We start from the raw sequence: 20,857 nt of genomic DNA, 5'->3' as shown, positions 1-20,857 counted from the left end.
AATTTAAATGAATACCTTCTACTTTTATTTACCAAAGTGCCTATCATAACTGTTTGAAAGCCAAGATGAAATGTCAAAGACCCATGGAGAACTGTCTACCTACCATGTTTTCCAATTTTTTATTTCTTTGTGTGCTTCCCCAGCCCCCGACTTTCCCCCAAGCAAACCTCAGCTTCAACCTAAACAGAAGACACAATCGTGGGAAGTCCACCATGCTCCTGGCCAGAGGAAGCAAGGAAAAGAGCCCAGGCAGTCTAGAGAAGTGAGAAAATCCCAGAGGGGAGAGAGTCAGAGAAAGGTATTCAAATTCCTATGATCAATTTCGAAATTCTCAATCAGCCCCAAAACTATATATGCAGGGAAGTAACCCAGAGCGTCATTTAAAAATAGGTCAATAAAATAAGATTCACACCACTGCCTAAAAAGATGAGAGAGCTTTAAACTTGAGTTTAACAAGATTGATTCTCTGCTAAAATAAAAACACTAACATACTCCTGATGACTGCGATAGAAATCTGAGTCTAAAGAGCATTGCAGACTATATGCAGGATATAATCTAGAAGGGCTTAGTAAGTAAAAAAAAATAATAATAATAATTTGAAAATGACATTTTAACCTATTCAAGGGAACAAAAATTCAGAATACACTGTTAATTGGTTACTTAGATGTTTTGCTAGAAAAAGATTTCAAAGCAGCTCCTGTATACTTGTGCCTGGAAGCAAAAAAAGAAAAATAAACTTGAAATGACAGAAAAGATAGGAAATCTCAGTGAAAAAAATTTTTTTTTAATTTATGGAGTGAAAACGATTATAATTTTTGATTTTAAAATAGATGGGCTTAATGGCAGAATAGAAATAACACCATCAGGTACTTCAAAAGAAATGAACAATTAACTATGGATTAGTGAGAGTGTCTAAAAAGTATTTGGGGAAAATGGCTGAAAAACTTCTAAAACTATAGAAAGAAGTAAATTCAGAATGAGGACTAGTAAGAGTAAATTAAAAGTAAACCAAGCTTAGGTATGTCATGATCAAACTATTCAAATCCAAATATAATGAAAATAATATCCAGAAAGAAGCCAGAATTTCAGGGGTAGCAATACTAGAAGGCTGGAATTTGGGGAAACATTAAGTGGATGCAAAATGGCAGATACTTTGAAAAGTACAAAAGATTCTCTCTTTTTCTCTCAAGTGGTTTTTAAGTTGTCATATACATTTTAAGTAAGATTTTTCATTGTTGGGACTTATGGTTTCAGCTATGATATGTAAAGAACTTGGAAGGCATTATTCTTATCCTCAAAAGAGAAACTGAATAAACTAAATATAATGACTTTCTTGATCCCATCAGAGAACAGATTGGCAAACTGCCACACTGAAGTTTGGACAGACAGACACAGCTGAAGTTGGTTTATCCAGAGTAGAAGACTCTTCAGCCCTACATTGTTCAGAGATGTAGACAGTAACAGTAATTAACTGTTGGATGCTGTGTGTGGATTATCAGATGAGTGAGAAATTCCTGGGGACCACATATGAGACCTATGGGACATATATGAGACCCAGCATTTTGGGGGGCTTACCTTCAACAGAAATCTACCATTTCTTACAGTGAAGATACAAGAAAGACCCTCTCATACTTCTGCAAGAAGCAAAGGAAAAGGAATCATCATGAAATATAGCCAGCCACTGTTCTCTTTATAACAAAAGTCCTCCCTCCAGGAAAAAAGGCTTTACCAGCTGGTGAAATTTCAGCTGGTGAAAAAGAATACCTTTCTCTCCTGCCCCCTTCTAGCCTGCCTTTATCATCTAAGGAGAAAAAATTATAGTCATCAGGAGTCTAATATTTTAAAAATATATATTGGAAAAACTGTAGTCAGAGAAGGGAGAAGGGACTAGGGTTAAAAGCTATACAATTAGAGAAATGTTTGTGAATATCTCAGTTCTAAGAAACAAATCAGAAGCATGTCTAATATTTGAATTCACCCCTCAAACTTTACCAGCACCATCTAGAGTACAACAATGGCTTAGAGATATAAAACTTGTGAGACACGACTAAGGAGGAATATGTATTAAAGTGCAAAGTCAAGAAGAGAGACAAAGCAAAGAAACCAGAGGAATCAAAAGCCCCTGATTAAAATAATAACATTTTTAGAGAGAGACAGGAATAACCACAGTAGACTAGACGTTTTGCCACAAACTATGCCAGGAAGTTGAATACTGGGTGAAATATTTAAAATTTTGAATGAAACAATATACACTAACCTATAATTCTACTTCAAGTAGAATGCTATTCAAACATGGAGAGAAATAAAACTATTTTAAACAAGAAATGAAAGAATTCATTTCCAGAAACACATATTTCTGAAAAAAATATTAAACCAATTGTTTAGGGCAAAGGTGAATTATACAATTCAGAACTTGGATTTACATAAAGAAGGGTAGAGAGACAAAGGAAGAGGAAATGAAAGTAAAATATGTGAGTTTTCATATTTTTCAATGATCTAAAGGTATGAGCAAAAATAGAACAATGGAATAGATGATTATAAACATGGGTAACTGAAATCAATTACTGTACTGTCACATGGGGAAGAAGACAGACTTGGGAGTTTTATTTTCTATTATCTGTACCACATGTGAAGCAGTATAGTGATATCTGAAGGTAAACAGAGTGGTTAAAAATCTCTTTTGTGAACTCCAGGGAAATCACACAAAAAGCTTAAACCATATAATTGATGAACTGAGAAGATACAATGGAATTCAATAAAAGAGTCAGTGAAAATTATAGTATGAAAAGAGGTAGATAAAGAGGGAAAAAATACAACAAATAGAAAACTGTTCCAAACTTCAGTTCAGTTCAGTTGCTCAGTCATATCCGACTCTTTGCAACCCCATGAATCGCAGCACACCAGGCCTCCCTGTCCATCACCAACTCCTGGAGTACATTCAAACTCATGTCCATCGAGTCAGTGATGCCATCCAGCCATCTCATCCTCTGTCGTCCCCTTCTCCTCCTGCCCCCAATCCCTCCCAGCATCAGAGTCTTTTCCAATGAGTCAACTCTTTGCATGAGGTGGCCAAAGTACTGGAGTTTCAGCTTCAGCATCAGTTCTTCCAATGAACACCCAGGACTGATCTCCTTTAGAATGGACAGGTTGGATCTCCTTGCAGTCCAAGGGACTCTCAAGAGTCTTCTCCAACACCACGGTTCAAAAGCATCAATTATTCGGTGCTCAGCCTTCTTCACAGTCCAACTCTCGCATCCATACATGACCAATGGAAAAACCATAGCCTTGACTAGATGGGCCTTTGTTGGCAAAGTAATGTCTCTGCTTTTTAATGTGCTGTCTAGGTTGGTCATAACTTTCCTTCTAAGGAGTAAGCATCTTTTAATTTCATGGCTGCAGTTACCATCTACAGTTATTTTGGAGCCCCCCAAAATAAAGTCTGACATTGTTTCCACTGTTTCCCCATCTATTTCCCATGAAGTGATGGGACCAGATGCCATGATCTTCGTTTTCTGAATGTTGAGCTTTAAGCCAACTTTTTCACTCTCCTCTTTCACTTTCATCAAGAGGCTTTTCAGTTCCTCTTCACTTTCTGCCATAAGGGTGGTGTCATCTGCATATCTGAGGTTATTGATATTTCTCCCGGCAATCTTGATTCCAGCTTGTGTTTCTTCCAGTCCAGCATTTCTCATGATGTACTCTGCATATAAGTTAAACAGGGTGACAATATACAGCCTTGACGTACTCCTTTTCCTATTTGGAACCAGTCTGTTGTTCAATGTCCAGTTCTAACTGTTGCTTCCTGAGCTGCATATAGTTTTCTCAAGAGGCAGGTCAGGTGGTCTGGTATTCCCATCTCTTTCAATTCAACTAAACAATCATAAGAAATGGAAATGGTCTTAAATACACTAATTAAAAGGCAGCAAGTGCAAGAGTGGCATGTTACTGAGATGAGCTATAAAGCAATGAAAATATGAATACCCCTTAAACACATATTGCTAAGTGAAAGAAACTACTCTGAAAATGTTACATACTGTAAAATTCAATGTATATGCTATTTTGAAAAAGGCAAAATTATGGAGAAATCATCAGATCAATAGTTTTTAGCAATCATTGGAGAGAAGGTTGAATACATGAAACAAGAAATTTTAGAATAATGTAACGACTGTGTGTGATACTGTAATGGTGACTACATGATAGTATACATTTGTCAAAACCTATTGCAGAAAGAGTGAAACTTACGGTATACAAAAAAAAAAAAAAAGCATGACAACCCTGAAATTCCAGGATAACAGAGGACTCTGACAACAAGGAATTTAACTGTATGTGTGAACAACCTCACTGAAAAGGAGGAACAAAAATGTTGATGACCCAAATAACAATTGAAATGAATGAAGTCTTGAAAACTAACAGCAAAGTGAAAGAAAGTGAAAGTAAAGTTGCTCAGTCGTGTCCGACTCTTTGCGACACCATGGACTGCAGCCCACCAGCCTCCTCCATCCATGGAATTTTCTAGGCAAGAGTAACTAGAGTGGGTTGCCACGGCAAAGAGACACACATAAAGACTCTACTTGTTAAAGTTGTTTCCTATAGGAGTTCATGTTAACAATATTGATGCTGCTGTGCGTGTATAATGAAATGAACAATTAAGGAAAATGAATGACAAGTATGTCAAAAGTACAGCAGAGCCAAATGAAAGATTCCCAATGGCCAAAGCTGAAAGCATTTGAGCAGGAAACTACAGAATTATCAGACTCTATCTTAAAGTATAATAAATATCCATGAATCCATGCCAATATAAAAAAGCAACTAAATAGTGGACAAATATCCCATGCAGAATAATTTCAAATGATATCTGTAGATACTCCAGCCTTTAGAATTCAGTGCATAAATCCCCACATACATGTGGGCTATGCATAGTGGCTTCCTTCCAGAGAAAAATGGGGACAGACTAACTCTTTAGTGGAGATATTTAAATTTACTGACATATGTTTTACTGTTCAACATGTGGTCTCTAAAAAAAAAAAAAGAAAGAAAAATCAAGCCTTCATCTTTAAAAATTAACTGGGCTCTGGAAATGAACATCACTCCTCTGAAATTTCTGTGTGTGTTTGGCCTATTATTAAAACTAGATTTACCCATCTGATAGGCTTATACTAATTAAAGAAGTTGAATAATTACTATCCTTCAGAAACAGAAAGCACCAAGTTCAACATTTTAGGAAAGAATTATTACAATTCTCTACATTATCCTTTAGATTATGGAAACAGATAAAATATTTCCTAACTCATTCTATGAGACCAAAATTACCTGAAAAGCCAAACCAGAAAATCTATAGAAGAATGTAGATGAACATAATTGCAAAGATCCTCAGTAAAATACTAGCAAACCTGATTCAATGGTGCACACCAGCAAAAATATTATGACCTCACCAAAGGTTCAGAATATGATCAGTATATTGTAAATTAAGGTATGTATACTGCTCTTTTAGACACAATGAAATTGCACTTGGTATACTATTATATTGTGTAGACATAACATTTACATGCACTGAGACACCAGGAAACTCACGAGACCTGGCATTATGATATTTTCTTTATTGTTGTGGTTTGGAACTGAATGCACAGTATCTCTAAAGTGTGAAAAGTTGGTTAAATATCTGAAACTAGATATGATAAATGATAAATGATAAAACTAATTTATCACATCAACATGCAAAGAAATATCACATGATAATGCGGTAGATGCTGAAAACATTCACCATGAAAACTCAATATACTAAGAACAGAGAAAAACTTACTTAACATGAAAAAGACAAAACCTATAGCTAACATTACATTTAATGGTGTGAGACTTAAAACTTTTCAAGTAAAATCAAATATAAATCAAGGATGTTCCCTTTCAACACTTCTTTTCAATATACTGCAAGTTCTAGTTAATATGAGCTTCCCAGGTGGCGCTAGTGGTAAAGAATCTGACTGCCAATGCAGGAGACATAAGAGATGCTGGTTCGATCCCTGGGTTGGGGACAGCCCCTGGTGAAAGGCATGGCAACCCACACCAGTATTCTTGCCTGGAGAATCCCAGGGACAGAGGATACCTGTGGGCAGACTACAGTGCGTAGAATCACAAAGAATTGAATACAACTGAAACATACAAATTCTGGTTAACATAATGAGAAAAAAATGTGTCTAAATTGGGAAGGAAAAAAGTAAAATTATCTTTGTTTGCAGATAACATGTTTAGCTATTTAGAAAAATGGAAAGATAGATAAAAGCATTCCTGGAACTTTACAATTAAAGTGGGTTTGCAGGACACAAGGTTCTTTATAAGTCAATTGCTTTCCTATATACCAGCAATGAATAAGTAGAATTAGAAATTAAAGCTGACCACCCCCCAACCCCCTCGCCCCCACACACAAATTCTGGGGAATAAGTCTAACAATATGTTCAAAATCCATGTGAGGAAAACTATAAACTCTGATGAACAAAATCAAAGAACTAAATAAACACACGAGGATGTGTTTCATGTGCCTGGATAGGAGTACTCAAAATTGTCAAGATTTCAGTTCTTTCCAACTTGCACTATGTATTTGATTCAATCCTAATCAAAATCCCAGCAAGTAATTTTATAGATATCTACAAGGTGTTTCTCAAGTTTGGAGCAGCAAAGACCCAGAACTGTTAAGACAATATCAAAAGAAGAGAACTGGAGGACAAAACTATCCAAGTTTAAGACATACTATAGCGTTTCACTTTTCAAGACACTGTGGTAGTACTGAAAGGACATAGAGAACAATGGAGCACATAGAGAGCCCAGAAGTAGATCCACACAGTCAACTGATCTTTGATCAAAGAGCCAAAACAATACAGCGGAGTAAAGGTAACTCTTCAGCAAGTGGTGCTGAGACAACTGGATGTACATGCAAAAATAAATAAATATTGGGCTGGATGAAGCACAAGCTGGAATCAAGATTGCCAGGAGAAACATCAATAACCTCAGATACACAGATGACAACATCCTTATGACGGAAAGCAAAGAGGAACTAAAGCGTCTCTTGAAGAAAGTGAAAGGAGAGTGAAAAAGTTGGCTTAAAATTCGATATTCACAAAACTAAGACCATAGAATCTGGTCCCATCACTTCATGGCAAAGAGATGGAGAAACAATGGAAACAGTGACAGGCTGTATTTTCTTGGGATCCAAAATCACTGAAGATGGGAATTGCAGCCATGAAATTAAAAGACACTTGCTCCTTGGAAGAAAAGCTATGACCAACATAGACAGCATATTAAAAAGCAGAGACATTAGTTTGCCAACAAAGTTTCGTCTCATCAAAGCTATGGCGGATTCATTTCAATATATGGCAAAACCAATACAATATTGTAAAGTTTAAAAATAAAATAAAATTATAAAAAAAATATGGTTTTTCCAGTAGTCATATATAGATGTGAGAGTTGGAGTATAAAGAAACCTGAATGCCGAAGAATTGATGCTTTTGAACTGTGGTGTTGGAGAAGACTCTTGAGAGTCCCTTGGACTGCAAGGAGATCAACCAGTCCATCCTAAAGGAAATCAGTCCTGAATATTCTTTGGAAGGATTGATGCTGAAGCTCCAATACTTTGGCCACCTGATGCGAAGAACTGACTCATTGGAAAAGACCCTGATGCTGGGAAAGATTGAAGGCAGGAGGAGAAGGGGACAACAGAGGATGAGATGGTTGGATAGTATCACCAACTCAATGGACATGAGTCTGAGAAAGCTCTGGAGTTTGTGATGGACAGGGAAGCCTGGTGTGCTGCAATCCATGGGCTGCAGAGTTGGACACGACTGACTGACTGAGCTGAACTGAAAATACTTTTATTCTGAAACAAGTATGAAAGGCTCATCTCCTAAAATGTAAGGAAAGGAATATAAAGTGTTGATCTTATCATATAGATAACTACAGATCAAGAATTAATCTATGGATTTGAAGCTTCTTTTCAGCTACATACTTATAAAATATGTATTGGATGCCTCCTATGTGCCAAACATTTTTCTGGGTTAGTTTTGCTCTATCATGCTTAAATGTATTCTAATGTTAATTATTTGTTTAGTATAATATGTTACTGGTGAAGTGAAGTGAAGTGAAGTCTCTCAGTCATATACGACTCTTTGCGACCCCATGGACTGTAGCCTACCAGGTTCCTCCATCCCTGGGATTCTCCAGGTAAGAATACTGGAGTGGGTTGCCATTTCCTTCTCCAGGAGATCTTCCCAACCCAGGGATCGAACCCAGGTCTCCCTCATTGCAGGCAGATGCTTTACCATCTGAGCCACCAGGGAAGCAAAAGTACTGGAGTGTGTTCCCGTTTCCTTCTCCAGAGATCTTGCTGACCCAGGAATCAAACTCAGGTCTCCCGCATTGCAGGCAGATTCTTTACTGACTGAGCTATGAGGGAATTCACAATATATACATAATGCCTCTCTATGAGAAGGATACCATATCATTTTCTAAATAACATTAGGAATTTCTGAAAAATCTTTCTTGATGTGTTAGTGCCTAAATGAACTTTAAGGAAGGACTTTGGCCGAAATGAAGGTTCCAGTCAGACATTTTAAATAAGTGGCAAGGACCCCAAGGGATTTAAGTGGGGGAAAAAAATGACATGGCTGGAAAAATGTTCAGTTTGAAGTATAAATTTCAAGGGAACAACAGGAGACCTGTCTTTCATATACTAAAGATTTTAAATGCTCACCTCAATAGTGCAAGAATTCATTAAAGAATTTTAAGTATGGACTTTGAATACATTATGTATAGATTTTTAAAAGAATTTGTGGGAGACTGACCTGACAAAGGATGAGTTTAAGGCGGTCACATTTAAAGGAATTTCAGTGCAGAAATTGTTGGGAGTATTCTGAGCAGAAATAAGCAAGCTAAGATGGAAACACAGCCCAGATCATGTGGGATTATAGATATAAATTTGGTAACATAAAATATTATGTCAAAGATTGAATTTATGGGTGAAAGAAGGAGAGAAGTCTGGAATGGTGCCCCCATTTGTGACCATTGGAACTTGACATATGGGTGTGCGGATCACTGAGACTGCAGAAGGAAATGGCAACTCACTCTCATATGCTTCCCTGGAAAATCTCATGGACAGAGAATCCTGGTGGGTTACATTCCATGGAGTCGTAAAATGTCAGACACAACTGAGCAACTGAGCACACATGCACAGTTTCCTTTTAAGTAAAATATATAAACGAATCAAAGCATACAGAAAATGGTGACTAAGCACAATCACTAAGATGGAAATAGACAAAGAGCAGGAGAGGAAGGGGATGAGGAGGTCACGTAGAATCAGTTAAAACCTACAAGGTTCCTGTTCATTGTGCAATTGTATGTGTAGGTCTGAAGGTCTGGAAAGATACGTGGATGGTAGAAGTACATTTTTGAGCACATACAAAATTTTGAGCATGATGCAAACCCATAGGGATACTCTGAGAAGAGAAATTGGCCAAAGGGAAAAAAAAAATTTTTTTAATTTAAGAAAACCCAGCATTTCAGATACAGTCACAAAAATAGAAGCAAAGGCATCTAAGAGCAGCAGTAGAGGCAGAGGTAACTTAAGGAAGAACGGTGTCAAAGCCAAAGGAAGAAAGTGTTTCCATGAGATAAAAAAATCAGCATTGACAGAAAAAATAAAATCAAGATCTCTGAATCTGTAGAGGTTGCATGGAAGAAGGATAAATAGACCTTTAAGACATCTTGCTATCCAGAAATAAATCTAGTTCAGGGAACAAATTCTTTTGATCTGATAAAATTCTTAAAGTGGTCTGTGTGCCAGATAAGTATTTGCTGTTATCTGAATTTTCTTGTTTTTCTTTGGAATATATTGCCGAGTTTTTTTCCCCCCTGCAAGTATGCAAATACTACTCTGTATAACTGATGATTTTGATGACTTTTGAAATTTGTTTGTATACAACATAACCTGCATCATATCCATGAATGTGAATACTACTGACTCCTATCATAGCACACCAGGATGCTTTGGAAGGAAGTAAAATTACCAGATATGACTGGAGTTTATTACTGCCAAAGAATGTGCCAGATTGCCTCTTATCTCTCCAAACCATGTGCCCAAAGGCACAGCCAGTCTAGGTATTTAATCCCTATGTCAGAAATAAGTATGGGGTAGATGTTGTTATAGTAACTGGGGGGGAGTGGAACTGAACCAAACTTTTGAGTAGGCTGTTTTCTCTGAAGTGTGTTTGCTATCCTTCTAAATATTCCCAGTTTAACTAAGTGCACTTTCACTGCATTATGCCAGTGGCCACAAATGGGCCAGGACTATGTCGAGGGTTCGTTGAAACTCAGGATGACTTCACCTGTTAAGAGAATACTGATGATGGTCTGAGCAACTTTAATGGAGTAGATGGCTAGAAATCAACATGGCAATGGGTTTTAGAAAGGTAGAGAGTAAACACATGCATGTCGACTTCTAGTGAATGGATTGGAAATAGCAAGTGGAAACTGGAAGGTGAGGTGACTGGGGGAAGGTTTTCTTTAGAACCAGAAGGAGCTTTATAATGAAGGAATTTAAATTCTGATGAGAAAATATTAAGAGAGACAGGGAAGACAATGGAAGAAAGGGAGAATAATTTACAGAGGTCTCTGGGACAGGAAATAGATCCAGATCACGGAAGGGGTGAGCATTAGACTAAAGAATGGCTTCGCACAATGTGGCAAGACAGGACTCAATAGACAGTAAAAGAGAATATAGGTTAAGCTCCTGCTGCCTCTTGAAATTGTTCTAAGTCCCCAGCTGAAATTTATTCACTTACCCCACTCCAATATTCTTGCCTGGAAAATCCCATGGACGGAGGAGCCTGGTAGGCTGCAGCCCATGGGGTCACTAAGAGTTGGACGGGACTGAGCGATTTCACTTTCATGCATTGGAGAAGGAAATGGCAACCCACTCCAGTGTTCTTGCCTGGAGAATCCCAGGGACAGGGGAGCCTGGTGGGCTGCTGTCTATGGGGTCACACAGAGTCAGACACGACTGAAGCAACTTAGCAGCTTAGCAACTGCTTATTAGTAGTTTTATCCTATTATTTTCATTTTATGAATCAGGGAGTTGAGGTGCAGAAAATGAGATAACAGGGTCAAGATAAAATAGCAAGTGTCCAGTGGAGACATCGTTTGAGATGACAGATTGTCTGTAAAACTCCTGCCTTTTTCTTCCATCCTAGATGGTAACTGATGAATATAGTTAGATGGAAAGTAGAAAAAGAACACTATTATTTTTGGTTTAAAAGAAGCAAGGAAAAGGGAACGATATCAAAAGGCTTGAAGGTACTAAGGAATTTTTAAGATACTGGACCAGAAAATGTAGCCTGAACAGGAAATTAAAAGGAAACAACGAGTAGACTCAGAAGATAAGTGGATAGACTCAGCCTTAAGGTTAAGAACTATCTGGGCTCCAGTGAACGAGCCATAGGGTGGATGCGGTAGTGATTGTGTTAGATGTGAGCCACTCTTCAGACTGCAGTCATGGAATAGACTTATGAAGAGGATATGAGAGTCTGTATAAAAGGAAGTCACATCTACTATGGTTGCAGTGTGCCTTTTAATTTTAGTCAGCAGTGTGCCTTTATTTCATATATAATGCTACTTACAATATTTGAAAATTTGCAAATTTCTACGTTCAATTTTATTGTTTCTGTATTTTTATGTCATCAAAATTTTTGTCACTCTAATAACAGCATTCATTTTCTTCTAATGTATACATTTTTTTCTATTATAGACTTTACACCACATATTTTGGAGAAGGCAATGGGAACCAACTCTAGTACTCTTGCCTGGAAAATCCCATGGACGGAGGAGCCTGGTAGGCTACAGTCCATGTGGTCGTGAAGGGTCGGACACGACTGAGCGACTTCACTTTCACACATCGAAGAAGGAAATGGCAACCCACTCCAGTGTTCTTGCCTGGAGAATCCCAGGGACGGGGGAACTTGGTGGGCTGCCATCTATGGGGTCGCACAGAGTCAGACACAACTGAAGCGACTTAGCAGCAGCAGCAGCACCCCATATATTTTAAGGCAGAATCTATCATTTCTCTCATATAATGTTCTAAACGTTTATTCAGTTAACACCCTTATAATCAAATACAGATTTATAAATTTGCTTTTATTACACATTTGCTATTTGGTATGCAGCACTATTGGAAAAGCTACCCAAGAGAACACTTGCTAAACAAAAAGTGTTGCTACTAATGAGGAAGTAAAGATCCTCAGGAAAAGAAAGGAATCACCATTCTCGCAGGGGTGCTTCTTTATTATGGTGGGGGACCTGGGCAAGCATGTCTCATATTCAGGGGATTCATGGAGGTGGAATGCACTGAGTCATCTGAGCAACTACCATCTGCTTAGTGCAAAATGACTGCAGCTTCAGACTCCACGTGGAGTCGAGGTCTGTTTTACCCTGCCAGAAAAGCAGCCTATAGGAATAGTAGGATTACTCATCTGAGTATGAGAGGAATCTAGATGCTAGAGGCTGGTAGAAGAGGGAAGTAACAAATATAAAGCATGACCTTGGAACCAACTGCAGGGAGTCCTACTGAAAGAGCAGCTGACCAGTACCTTGAAAACATCAGAGGCAGAAGAGACCAGATTTAACCATAGTCTGAGTGAACCTAAGCATTGTAAGGAGTGGACTTGAGTGGACACAGTGCTGCCCAGATTCTCTTGGCATCAGGCTAGCTATGCCAAAAGCTGCCTACAGTAACCATTTATGTTTTTTCCTGGGCATTATTCTGGCTAAAAGAGCATGCTCAGCATGTTGGAGACAGTCAGATCTACTGGAGAGTTACCAACCCCAGAACCAATCCTCATCCATGTCTGTGCACTCAGTCATGTTTGATTCTTTGCAACCCTTTGGACTGTAGCCTGCCAGGCTCCTCTGGCCATGGAATTCTCCAGGTTGAGAATACTGGAGTGGGTTGCCATTTCCTTCTCCAGGGGTTTTCTCAACCGAGCGGTTGAACCTGCATCTCCTGCACTGCAGGCAGATTCTTTACCTGCAGAAGCATGGAGGAGGCAGTTCCTCATCCACAGAACTGCTGACTAAAACCCTTTCTCAGCCTTCAGTTAGAGTAAATCTTTATGTTCTGTATTGTTTTCCTAGTCCCTCATAGTACTGAGCTCCAGTTGTCCTGAGAAGCACTCATTGGGTTCCTTCCCTTTTGCTAGTATTTCCTTGACTCCTGTACACATGAACTATAGGAACTAAAATAATTTTACCAAAGGCTGCTCCTGGGGAGTCTGCTCCCAAAGACGACATGTGGCTGCTCCAAACCCAAGTATTAAACACAATGGCTTACTTATATTAAAAAAAAATAAGATTTGTGAATCTTTTTTTTTTAAATGAGAATAAAATTTTAAAGTATATAAAAAGCAGTAAAATCAAATTATAAATGAAATAGAGACTTTTTGAATTACAATGCTGCCAATTTTTTTTTTAAAGAAATCCACTATCCTTTGTTTAGGAATATGAGATCTCCATCTCGTTTCTCCAAAGGATTATGGTGAAAAATACAAAATTTTAATAGAATTAAGAAAGATGCATCATCTTCATGAAAAATATAAAGTATTCTTCCAAATCAATCTACATTTAATACTATAAAATATGATATAGTAATTACATATAAAATATGGTATTTTTTTTTACCTGATACAAACTCCATAAAAGCAAATACCTAAGGACAGCTAAGTCATCCTTGTGAGGACAGAGTAGTGGGACTTCTCTACAAAGTATCTGGCTTATTGTAAAGTCATTATCATGTTGGTATGAGATTAACCTAGGACATAAACACTACACAAATAGAACAAGATAGAGAATCCATCAAGGTAGACAGCCTTATGAATACATGAAATCTGGATAAATTTGCTGATGAGTTGGAAATGACATCTTACTAAATGGTGATGGATAAAGGTGTTAGTTATATGGACCTAATCTGCTTATGTACACCACATGATATGTAAAGATAGTTTTATTTTGATTAATAATTTAAATGGGGAAAGAATGTCTTTTGACACGGAAATGTTGGCTCTCTTATGACATTAGAGGAAGAAAAACTTCCCTTAGCAATAATGGAAAATATTGATAATTAAACTTTGCTAGGATTTTTAAAATTATGTATTATATAACTATGTTTGATTTCTTTTATAGAGTTTTTGAAAAGTATGTGGAAAATAACTTCAAAGAAACTAACAAAAGACATGAAAAAAGCAAATAGAAAATACAAAACACAAGGAAACATGAAAAGTTTACTTTTCTCATTAATGATCAGAGAAATAAATATTAAACCAAAAAAAAAGATCCTTACACATATATCAGATAAGCGAAAAAGATTTGTTAATTCTCCTTATGCTCAAGGCTGTGTATTGATCATGTAATCTGGTAAAACCAGTGGGGTGACTATTACAATCACTATTAAATTTGAGAATGTGCATAACCAGTCATCCAGCTATTGCATTTCTAGGTATACACCTGGAGCAATTCTTGCATATGTGACCAGATAACAAAATAATTGCAAGATTGCTCTTAACATTATTTTTAATATTAAAAAAGTCTAAGTGTCCTAAATGTCCTTCAAAGAAATTGCAAATTTTAATTGTATGCTCATAATAATAAAAAATATAACATTAAAAACAAATGAGCTATTGCTAGAACTACTAACATGGTAAGTATTCAGGAATATAAAGTTAAAATAGAAAAGAAAGTTGAAAATTTACACAGAACAAGATTAAATTTGACCACTAAGGAAACATACTTTACATTGCTTGGAGAAAAATTTAGTAAGGACATAAATCATGTAAAGGAAGTCCAGATCCAGAAAACAGAGTCATCTCTTAATAAGGAGGGTTACACCACACTCAACTATATCTTAAATATTCTATTTGTTTAGATTGCTGAGGGATAGGTAACTGTTCATTATATTATTTTAAAATCATTTGGGATATTTGAAGTATATTCTAACTATTTTAGAAGCAGCTGATTTATTTTTAACAAAACAATTACTTTAGAATAAGAAATCAAGAAATACAGAATTTTATGTCTATGGAGATTTCACTTGCTTTTTTTTTTTCACTTGCTTTTTAAATTAAAGAAAAGAAAGGCAGCATTAAGAGAATCTCAATCTGATGGTTAGTTATTCAAGACCAGATTCATGACACAAAAGGGACTATCTGTGAAACTATGCAGGCTAATTCTAGGTTTACATGAAAAAAAAAGAGCTATAACAATTTTTCATATTGAATATAAATACTTCACTTATAGTTGTTGCTTAATGGCAGAAAGTAAAGGACTAAAGAGCCTCTGGATGAAAGTGAGAGAGGAGAGTGAAAAAGTTGGCTTAAAACTCAACACTCAGAAAACTAAGATCACGGCATCTGGTACCATCACTTCATGGCAAATAGGTGGGGAAACAGTGGAAACAGGACAGACTTTATTTTCTTGGGCTCCAAAATCACTGCAGCTGGTGACTGCATTCACGAAATTAAAAGATGCTTGCTCATTGGAAGAAAAGCTATCATCAACCTAGACAGCATATTCAAAAGCAGAGACATTACTTTGGCAACAAAGATTCGTCTAGTCAAAGCTATGGTTTTTCTAGTAGTCATGTATGGATGTGAGAGTTGGATTATAAAGAAAGCTGAGCACTGGAGAACTGATCTTTTGAACTGTGGTGTTGGAAAAGACTCTTGAGAGTCCCTTGGACTGCAAGGAGATACAACCAGTCCATCCTAAAGGAAATCAGTCCTGAATATCCATTGGAAAGACTAATGCTGAAGCTCCAATACTTTGGCCACCTGATACAAAGAACTGACTCACTGGAAAGGACCCTGGTGCTGGGAAAGATTGAAGGTGGGAAGAGAAGGGAATGGCAGAGGGTGAGATCATTGGATGGCATCACCAACTCGATGGATATGAGTTTGAGAAAGCTCCGGGAGTTGGTGATGGAAGGGAAGGCTGGCATGCAATCCATGGGGTCATAATGAGTTGACATGAATGAGTAACTGAATTGAACTGAAAGATGCTCTGCTAATTAAGAATTTGCTCTTATCTGCATGATCACATTCCCTGATCACAGAAAACTCAGAATTAAGAGAACTTGGAATCTCCTTGTTTAGCTACTGTCTATACAACTCAATAGAAAATAGAAATAGAAAAACATCTATTTCTGCTTTATTGACTATGCCAAAGCCTTTGACTGTGTGGATCACAATAAACTGTGGAAAATTCTGAAAGAGATAGGAATACCAGACCACCTGACCTGCCTCTTGAGAAGCCTATATTCAGGTCAGGAAGCAACAGTTAGAACTGGACATGGAACAACAGATTGGTTCCAAATAGGAAAAGGAGTACGTCAAGGCTGTATATTGTCACCCTGCTTATTTAACTTCTATGCATAGTACATCATGAGAAACGCTGGGCTGGAAGAAACACAAGCTGGAATCAAGATTGCCAGGAGAAATACCAATAACCTCAGATATGCAGATGACACCACCCTTATGGCAGAAAGTGAAGAGGAACTAAAAAGCTTCTTGATGAAAGTGAAAGAGGAGAGTGAAAATGTTGGCTTAAAACTCAACATTCAGAAAACGAAGATCATGGCATCTGGTCCCATCATTGCATGGGAAATAGATGGGGAAACAGTGGAAACAGTGTCAGACTTTATTTTTTGGGGCTCCAAAATCACTGCAGATGGTGACTGCAGCCATGAAATTAAAAGACGCTTACTCCTTGGAAGGAAAGTTATGACCAACCTACATAGCATATTGAAAAGCAGAGACATTACTTTGCCAACAAAAGTTCGTCTAGTCAAGGCTATGGTTTTTCCTGTGGTCATGTATGGATGTGAGAGTTGGACTGTGAAGAGAGCTGAGTGCTGAAGAATTGAGGCTTTTGAACTGTGGTGTTGGAAAAGACTCTTGAGAGTCCCTTGGACTGCAAGGAGATCCAACCAGTCCATTCTGAAGGAGATCAGCCCTGGGATTTCTTTGGAAGGAATGATGCTAAAGCTGAAAGTCCAGTAGTTTGGCCACCTCACGCGAAGAGTTGACTCATTGGAAAAGACTCTGATTCTGGGAGGGATTGGGGGAAGGAGGAGAAGGGAGCGACAGAGGATGAGATGGCTGGATGGTATCACTGACTCGATGGACGTGAGTCTGAGTGAACTCCGAGAGTTGGTGATGGACAGGGAGGCCTGGCGTGCCGCGATTCATGGGGTCGCAAAGAGTCGGACACGACTGAGCGACTGAACTGAACTGATACAACTCAAAAAGAAATTCTGACCTTCTTGGTTCTTAGTTCTTTCAACTGAATAATATGGAATATAGTTTATTTTAAAAATTTTGTCTACTGATTTATGGAATATGGTAGTTCATTTTTTCCATGAGGGGAGAAGTAATTCAGGATATACCTTTGGATTATTTTTCCAAGTTATTGAGTATTTTTTCATGGTGGTAAAATAACATGTGACATGAGATCACTTCCCCTGTTTTTATGACTCTTCCAGTTCTTTCACATACCTCTTTAATTTTCTAATTTTCTATTGATTTTCACTACTATGCTTAAGTAGGCACCAGCCTAACCTTCCACACATAAAACAAAGGGGAAAAAAATGACATAAATACGGCTTAAAGCTTTGTCTTTCAATTCTTTATGTTTGCTTGCTGCCAGGCTTCAAATTGACAACTTAAATTTAATATGGAATTATATAAGTAATTATAAAATGCCATAATGAATAACTTCAAGTTTCAGTGAAAATCATGGGCACTCCAGGATGTAATTTATTCTAGACACTAAGTTTTTGCAATCTCAATTTCCCTCAAGCATTTTAAGGGACAAAAAGAGTTTAATTACATTCATAGTAATGAATTACAAGTTAATTTTTATCCACAAATAATTAAATAACGTGACAATCTGTTTAAGATTCTGTTTACTGACTCCGTAGTTGTGAATAGATGTCTTCTGGATGCTAGCCATTTCACCACACATATTACAATAATTAAAGACATATAACAATTTTCATTTCTGCAGTGTCTGTTTTTCAATGATCTGTCCCCTGAACTTTATCAAAATGTTTAATATTGCCCTAAAACAGTAAAAATGTCTTCTTTTTAAAAACAGTGATTCTAATAATTTGTACTTCTGGGTAACCTGGGTAACCCTTTGTCAGAGAAAATCAGATTTGATTTTAATTGAAATACTTTTGAAAATATATCATTAAAGGAACACCTTCAAATTTTGCAAATAAATATAAGACTAAATTTGAAGATTATAATAACTGAATTTACAGATTATCTAACTATTCTATGTTTCTAATTTTCTGAAAGTAAAGACTCTAATGGAAAAGTGGTATTTCAAATGTAATAGGTGAGAAAGAATTTTGTAAAGAGGGAACATAAATGAGAAATTTGTCATATTATAATATATATTACATAAATATATATACTTATGTGTAAAACTATTAATAGGGCAAAAGATCAATAAAATAATGGATGTGAGTAGATACACTTGAAGGGAAAAATATAGAATTAAATCATTGGAGAATGAAGGCTTTTGTTACTAAATAAACTCAAATATTTGGTATAATACTTAGATTTAAAATTAAATATGATTTAACATAAATACTATCTTGAGATAATATTACTCGGATTAAAGTTATAATCATATAAAATGAAGTCATAAAATTCTAGAAAGTATTTTAATACTTAGTTATTCCTGGGATTGTGAAATTTTTCTATATATGACCACAATAAAACCATCACTAAGAAATTATATTTGACTAAATGAAAGCCTTCAACATTCTTGTGACAAAATAACAAACATAATTTAAGAAACAGTGTATGAGCTAGGTAAAATTCATATAAAATTTGAGATTTAAAAGTTTGCCATCCTAAAGAAGAACTCATTTATAGATACTAAGATTAAAGTTATAACAGTTTTACAAAAACTAATTCTTAAACTAATACTTAGTATTTGGAAACATGTTTTCAAAAATAAATGGGAATAAATATTATGAAAAGGAGGAATTTGGACATAGATATCAAGGACTTTTGACAGAATGATATTCCTGCAGTCCCCTTATAAATAGCCTCTATGAGCATAATCACACATTTAAAAACTCTTTCATCTGTGTCATGATGTTTACTAATTACAATGTATAAAGATATCAGGTAAAAATAATCTCAATATGTTATGTACATATGAGATACACTGTAAGATTAAAAAAGTTTTAAGATATTAATGGCATCAGAAAGTAATTCCATTTTCATAAGTGCAACATGCTGAATAGGAATATTTAGCTATTGACTACATAAAAGTTTGTTTCTTTAATAAAAACTGGAAGAAATTTATATAAGTATTCAACATGACTAGTTGTGATTTTAATTTACTTGCCTTTAATATATATGTCTATAATAAATACATTCTATATTTATAACTTCAGTGTCCTTATAAAGGAAGTGCAAGGATTCAAATGCAGAAACAATCTAAAGTCAAATCAGCAGTGGTCAGGGAATATGCAAATTTCACTGTCAAAACAGACCCTTGAGGCTAAATCCGTTACAGAGTCAGTAAAAAGGAAAATCAAGAAAATGGAAGTTGAGACATAGCCATCAATCAAAAACAAAGGAAGCAGTGAGTAGAGCCGACAAAATACACCAAATGGCAGCAAATTTCCTCATGACACAGTTTCCATTTTAAACAGAATGCTTATTTTTATTTTTGCCTAATAAACTCAAAGAGCAAACACATGAGGCAAATTCAGGAATCAATTAGGTCTTTCTGATGTATCATCATTTATGAAAAATTGATCAGTTGTCAATTTATAGCTTTGAAAAACATTACAGGTTGTTAACAGGTTGTTTGATTAAAATAATATGCTTATTCACTTCTATACTGAAATGCAAAGATACTAAAATGGGATAAAATTATGACACCCTTCTCTGAAATACTGTAGTGTTTTTGATATATTTGTTTATATTTTTTAAATATGATACTTTTGTCCATGTTAAATTTTAATTGTCCAGTGACCAGAAGTTCATATTGTTTCTTTCAAACTAACTCTTACATTATTTACCATGTACATGATAATTCATAGCCTCGTTAACCATCAAATATAATGACCAGACAATCATTCCAAGTGGATTATTCTATTATTTGATATTGTATTTACCATATAGATTCTGTATGATAAATGGGACAAATATGCTTATCTCTGCAAAGATATGCAATATATATATTTCTCTCATCCAATATATAAAACCGTATAAACACATATACTTTCTATATACTAGATTTCTCTCAAGTTCCCAGATTAAAAATACTATTTCAAAGAGTTGGGACCAAATGGCAATATGTTTTCTGAAAGTTTCATAGTATTTTACAAAACTGGCATTCGTATTTGAATAGCAATTTCACTGCAACCTTACATATATGTTTTTTAAAATAGAATTGCTGCAAATAATGTTCGAATACATATTTCTTTCATTTAAAGTTAAGTTGTCTAATGTATATTCACTTAACCAAATATTTGTGCTAATCAAGCATAAGTACAGTCTTGAATAGGGTCTGTTCCCATGGAACATTTTATTTAATAATATTAATAACCATAATGGTACCATCTAATAACTATTGAACTATTAAATGGGCTGGGCAATGATTTAATTTTTTCCCATTAAACCATTCCCTTCATATGAATTCTCAGAAATATAATTATTATTAAAGTTCAACTTTTTTGATGAAGGCTATGTCACAGGCAGGTTAAACAACTTGCTCAAGGTCATATCATATATAAATGGTAAAA

The sequence above is a fragment of the Bos indicus x Bos taurus genome, chromosome 24, assembly GCF_003369695.1.
Source record: "Bos indicus x Bos taurus breed Angus x Brahman F1 hybrid chromosome 24, Bos_hybrid_MaternalHap_v2.0, whole genome shotgun sequence".
NCBI classification, from domain to species: Eukaryota; Metazoa; Chordata; class Mammalia; order Artiodactyla; family Bovidae; genus Bos; species Bos indicus x Bos taurus.
Note: the sequence above shows the minus strand (reverse complement) of the source record.